General features: G+C 36.9%; 1 protein-coding gene across 2 annotated transcripts in view; it reads left to right on the top strand.

Moving 5' to 3' along the window:
• The window catches only part of vps13b (vacuolar protein sorting 13 homolog B), a 394,105-nt gene that overhangs the window by 17,217 nt on the left and 370,588 nt on the right, over positions 1-6,300 (top strand). The gene's annotated exons all lie outside the window — the stretch shown is intronic.

Genomic DNA, 6,300 nt, shown 5'->3' on the forward strand with positions numbered 1-6,300 from the left:
GAATTGAGGCAGTTCTGAAGGCAAAAGGGGTTCCAACCCGTTACTAGTGTGGTGTACCTAATAAAGTGGCTGGTGAGTGTATATTAGACATGCACATGTGGGAAAAAGTTGTTTTTGAGTAATTGTGTTTTATCAGCTTTATGGAGATTTACCCACATTTTAGGAGAAGCAGGATCTGCTATTTCACAAACTAGACTGAAAATGTACTCTATTATGGCTCATTTTTTCCAAACTATTCTCAGATAATTTCATTAACTTTTTATTCACATTTAACAAGCTGTAAATATTTATACAGATTAAATGCAACAAGTCCAAAATGCAACACCTTAAATTTTTGTTTATTAATTTTTTGTTATGGGAGTTTCAGTTTGGGCCACACATAAAATGACAGACAATTGACTGGTTGCTTAACAAATTAGAATCTTCTCACTGCATCAGTTTGAGTTAAAAAACTTGTCAGCTGAAAAATAAGCACTCATGCAGTAATTATTCAATGAGAGGCTCTTACTATGCGTATTTAAAATTTTAATATTGTATTCAGACATGACATGACGCTCTCTGATGTAATTTGCATATTTGCACTACAGTCTTTTTTAAAGGCCTCTGCATGTTCCATCTGAACTGCTGAAATGGGCTCATTGTCGCAGTTTAATGACAAAAATCACATCACAGCTTCGAGTCTTCCACCCCCCCCTGGGCAATGACAGTGAGACCTGGAGGGGCGTGGTTGGGAGGACCCCCCCCCCCCCCCCAACACACACAGATAAGAACTTACTGTGTGATTGGTCAGAAGTTGGTGTGTGTTTGTTTATGCTAAAAGCACTTGTAGGCTGCATTTTGCTTTAACTACTTCAAAAAAAACTCTCTTCCAGAAACTGACTGTTGTATCCAGAAGCAGACAATTATAAAGATATTCAATGGCCAAAAACTAATTAATGGAGGTAAAACGGACATTTTGTATGTTGGAATCCATCTGCAAAGAAGTGTGGAGCTTTAACCTAGACATATTCATGGACCCATGCTTCTGAGGTTTTTTATTTATTTATTTATTTATTTATTTATTTATTTATTTAGAGAGTGTAGACTCCATCAGGAAGGAACCATGTTCAGTGACGTATGCCACAGTAGGAGGGGTTTCCCGGGGGCTCTGCACTGTGTGTTTCAGGAGCTATGATAGGTGTGTGTGAAAACAAGAATAGAACAACCCTAAGACTACGTCGATTGTTGGGCTTCAGATGGAGTACAGTATGTGGAGGTCTTTACTCAGTACTGCCTGAACGTTCAGTGTCTTACAGCACATCACCTGTTCTAGCTTGGTTCGTTGTGTGCAAACCTTTTCTTTTCTGCTTTATTACTGTAGTGTCTTGTGGATGATATAACCTCACTAATATTACTAAACTTTACCAAAAGGAACAGATTTTTTGTCAAACTTGCACATAGAAACCTTCCTCACTGGCCGTTTTTTCGTTTTTAGGCATCAAGTTAAAAATAACTGTTGAGAAGAAAAGAAAATATTTTTTCTGTCCCTTAGTTAAAGACCTGTACTGAAACTGTTTGTCACATGAATAATGAAAGAAAAACAGTTGCACAAGTTATCCAAGTGAAAAACTCTGAAGTTAAAACCTCTTTTGAAGCTCCCGGTGGATCTGCTCTGTAACTGGGGATCTGATTTGTCTTCGTTATTTTGGGCATGTTGGAGTTTGATAATAACCACAGCCAGTTTGACTCGGGAACTGAAGGTATTCTTGGCTGAAACATGCATCACATCATCAGTGTTGTAATTTCACCAATTTTGAGTCAACATTCTTCTGTAACTCTTTTGCCCCACTCCCCCCACTTTATTCTCCCGCTTTCCTTCAACTAATGGAACATGCTACATTTTTAACTTGGTAGATTAACCTAGATTATTTCAATTGATTCCTCTGGAATGGGAGCCCCTCTTCTGTATATTTGCAGGGCTTGTGATGATTCAGAGAAGTAAGGAAACTTCATTAAGTACTATTTGTTTTACTAGAGAAATTAACCAAGAGTTGCAATCTGTTTTGAACTCATTTTACATTCTACATTTGCGTGACAAATGACATTTATTAAATGTAAATTTATTGTTTAACGTCTCTAAAAATGGACAGATACAAGAGTTAAAGCAAGCTAAGGGTGAGCTTTAGGGAAGTGGGGAAAAAAAAGTTTTTTTTTCCCGTCACATAGTTCTACCTCCTGTAGACATTCAAATGTAATGAAATAAAACATTTGCACGAGAAGTTTACCAGATGCTGCTCCAGAGATATTAACAGATGTTGACAGCAGAGGTCTACAGAAAACTAAACACTATTTGTTTTCTTTTGGGGGAAAAAATGTATATTTTATGGTTTTTACTCTTGAAACATAAACGTCACTGTTGGGTGCAGGAATGTGTTGTGCTGCTCATAGTTGCAAAACTGTCATTAGTAGATGTTTAAGAGTTTTAGTGAATTTAAGTACAAGTCACAATTCTGCACTCGGTCATTTTGTCAACCTAAAGTTACAGCTTTGCATGAGATTAGATAGATTTATCTTAAACTTTACAGCAGTTCGTTAGAAATAAGGAAATGACAGATTCATCAGCACCACAGCAATATCTCCCAAAATAATCAGAAAACTGTTTCCAGAGGAGTATAATAAATGTGGTTAATAGTAAAAATTGTCACTCTTGGGCAGAAACATCTCTAAAAACCCGCATATTCAGGGCAAACATAAAAACATATTTTTTAAGAATTTGAGAGTTTGTGTTTTGTGTATCTGGTGAGCTCATTGAATAGAAAAATTTAAGGTCATTATCCTTTGTTGATATTTTGATCCTTGTGCAAAAAAAGTCATACCTGTGCAAACATACCAGCTGTATGCAKTTTTATAGCATCTTGTTTTTTGCTCATGGACTTAGGTTATGCCACAAGCTTTTTTTCCCAGTGGGGTTTATTGCATAGTCATCAGTTCAAACACAGGAAGGGTTAAAGAATAGCATATGAAAAAACACAAATTATTAAAAGAAATGTGAGATTTTTGTCCAGCAGTGATGGTGTGCAGCCTACTCTGAGAAGGCACCAAAGCGTGTGMGGCTTCAAAGTGTTTAGATTGTATTTTCAAATCAGATCTGTATTTTTATGTATCTGATTACAATGTTTTGAGTTTAAAATATTCAGTTTAAAGTATTAACTCTAAAATGTTATGTCTTTAAAACAAAGACTATAAGTGGACCTTTTAATGGTCATAATTTGGGTATTTCCTTTACCACATTCACATTTGAGGATTGTTATATTTGACTTCTGTATTACACTGACCTTAAATTGAGAGTTTTCTTTCTCAAATTGCTAATTTAGTCACCGGAGAAGAGGAGGAAAAAGAAGAGGCAAAATCTTTGTAATGATTTGTTTTCATTGAGCTAATCACCCAGAATGCCACACAAAGTTCTGTTCATCTTGGCTGATCCCAGTCTGTAATCCCTCCAATCTGTCACGGATTCCAGTTGCTCCACTTTGAGTTCTAGAGCACAACCTTGTATTTAGACTGCCTGTGAGAATGTGTTCATTTATTTGTGTGTAATGTGTCTGTTCACCTATGGTCTACACCTGTATTTGTTTTAAAATACATTTCAGAGCACTTTTGTTGTTTAAAATACTGTTACTCCTGTGTTTTGAATTTGATATGAAATTTAGTCTTTCACTGTATCTTCTAGAAACTATGTAGATGTTCTGTCTGTAAAAAGTAGCTATCTGTTTATCTTTTTAACCATTGTAAAATTAGTTTAATTAAAAAGCCATTAGCAGCTGGTTGAAGCTGATCAAATGAATATGGTTGAAACCAGGAGAAAGTAATGCGTTAATGCTCTTAATTTAGACTGCTAACTCATTGAGGTTGCCATATATGGTTCGAACATCATTCGAACATTTAAGTATAAAAGAGTGGCTGTTAGTATTTGACATTATTGGAACATTGATGTAATATTGTGCCAGCTACCAACTAATCAAAGAAAAGACTACAATGACCYGTTTTTGTACGCTTTAGACCAGCTGATTTATTGGTTCAATGAAAAGCTCTAGAATAGAAGAATTGATTAAAAACAGGGCAAGATGGGACCTGTACTTGTCAGACCCTGTATGATTCCATGGGTCTGTTTTTTATGTGCAAATGAGTAATTTAGAGTAGGGGGTCTGTCTGAGATAAGAAACTATTTGGTTTCCTCCATTTATTTTCTCACTCAGTAAGTGTTCGCCTTTCCCTCCCTGGTCTCCAGTCTGCAGGCCTACTTTGATGTCAGCATGAGTTTGCCAGCAACCTGCAGAGGAAAAACAACAATAACAAAGAGTGTGTTTACCTAGCAGTGGTCTACATGCTTCTGCTAATCTGCTGAATCTTTGTGAAATGGAACAGTTTTTTTAATGTTTTGATTTCACAGATTGGGTAGTTGCAGACGATCTCAGCTGGCCACTAATCCCTGCCAGCATTTTTATAATATCCTAAACTGGGTTTRCAGAAAAGTTTGCCAGTGTAAATGCAGAAGATATATTCTTACTTTGCTTATTCTTAATCAGGACAAAAGAAAAYACAATCACCTTTTAGCAATAAAAACAAATTGTCTTGTTGAAGACCATGTGAAAACTTCAAATGACAATCTTCAGTTGCAGTGAGACTGTCTGCTGCCCTTATGCTGCGTTCCACTTGCAGTGGACTGACGTCAGTTCCCATTTTACAAATGTATACATATTTTCTTTCAGGCTTTACATTTTGACAACTATTTGCACATAAATAACATTTTCAGTAAGGGATATCACTGCAGTTGTTATGGAATTTGTTAATTCAAGAAAAATAGAGTGTCTGTTGTGATGTGGTTGCTGAAGGTGGTAGAAGGGTTCAGCTGAGGTGTTAAGCTGTTTAGGTGGATTGGCCCTCCAGACGGGCTTAATACACTACCTGCTGGTCTCTGACTGAGTTACAAATCTTCAGGGGGACAGAGGTCATGYATGGGCTTCCTGTATCAGACCAGCCTCCACTGGTGCCCACTTGCCCTCTGAATAGGGGGTCTACATGTCACTCACACTTTGAGGGTTTGTTTAATTTTTCAGTTTTGCTCATAGTCTCAAAGTCCCAAAGGTTTTGTAACAATTGACAACCCTCAAGTCCTTCTGGCCATTCTGTCCCCCCCATGCATCTCATTGTTTGTGTCTTTCTTTTTAACCACTGTCATCACTGCTCAACTGCTAAGTTGAAGTGCCTTTAGGGTAGGTAGCCCCCTTTTCCTCATTTTTTTTCTTCTTTTTTTTCTTATCCTCTCCTGCCTTAAATCCTGTCCTGTGCACTGATGTGGTAGTAGAGGGCTCAGTTTACCCGGCAGCAGCTGAGGCAGGCTTCATCTGTCCCAGGGCTTCCTTCTCAAAAGGCATTTTTCACCTCTGGAGAATTGCTCACTGCCCACAGTGACATTGAGCGCTTAATTGCACTACTGCCAAATTTGGAAATCTTTTACTTTAGTATCAGTTCAAGCTCATGAACTCAATGTACTTTTGGCTTGTAGGGTTGGACATTCCTTTAGATTCAGATGAAAGTACAAGCACAGAATACCACTTTAATTCCAGTCTGCTCATCTAGTATATTGTAATTGGAGCAAAATATTAAAAATTGACTTTCATTTTTACTATCTTTCATTTTTATAAATCATRTAAGATTTAAATTTATAACTGAGGTGAATGCAGAGAAATAAATTTACATCTTAATTTGTGCCAAAAGCAATTTTTAACATTATCAGCATTTAGTTTTTYTGTATACCAATTTTCACCACCTTTTATCAAAAAAAAAACCTTTCCTTTTGCAGTTCAAACTGTAGAACATGTTCAACACCAAATTGTCACTATTGGGAGATAGATAATCTATTCCATCTTGCTTYACTTACTTAAGCTCAGCAAACATGTTTATTTCTAAAGAATGTTTGCACAGTGTTCTCATTTGAATTTTTAGAAATCAAGTGCATGTCTAGGGAGTCCCCAGTTATGTTTGGTTTAGACACCTTCCATGTTATTTTGGTTACGTGAAGGAGTGACTCCTGGGACACTTAAATACCAAACACATGTGATTCTCTTTTTCTCTGTCCAAAATGTTTGACTAACTCACTACTCAGACGTACTGTGAAGTTTTAAGGTATAGTGTAACTTGTTAGCTGCCTCAATGTTGGCATTGGACACATTTTTTTGTTTTACTTACCCATGAGTGCTAGCAAACACTTGTGCAGGGCGTCAAAGACGGATCTCTGAGCGGCGTTTAATCATGTTGGTC

Source organism: Austrofundulus limnaeus, unplaced genomic scaffold, assembly GCF_001266775.1.
Source record: "Austrofundulus limnaeus strain Quisiro unplaced genomic scaffold, Austrofundulus_limnaeus-1.0 Scaffold74, whole genome shotgun sequence".
Classification (NCBI taxonomy): Eukaryota; Metazoa; Chordata; class Actinopteri; order Cyprinodontiformes; family Rivulidae; genus Austrofundulus; species Austrofundulus limnaeus.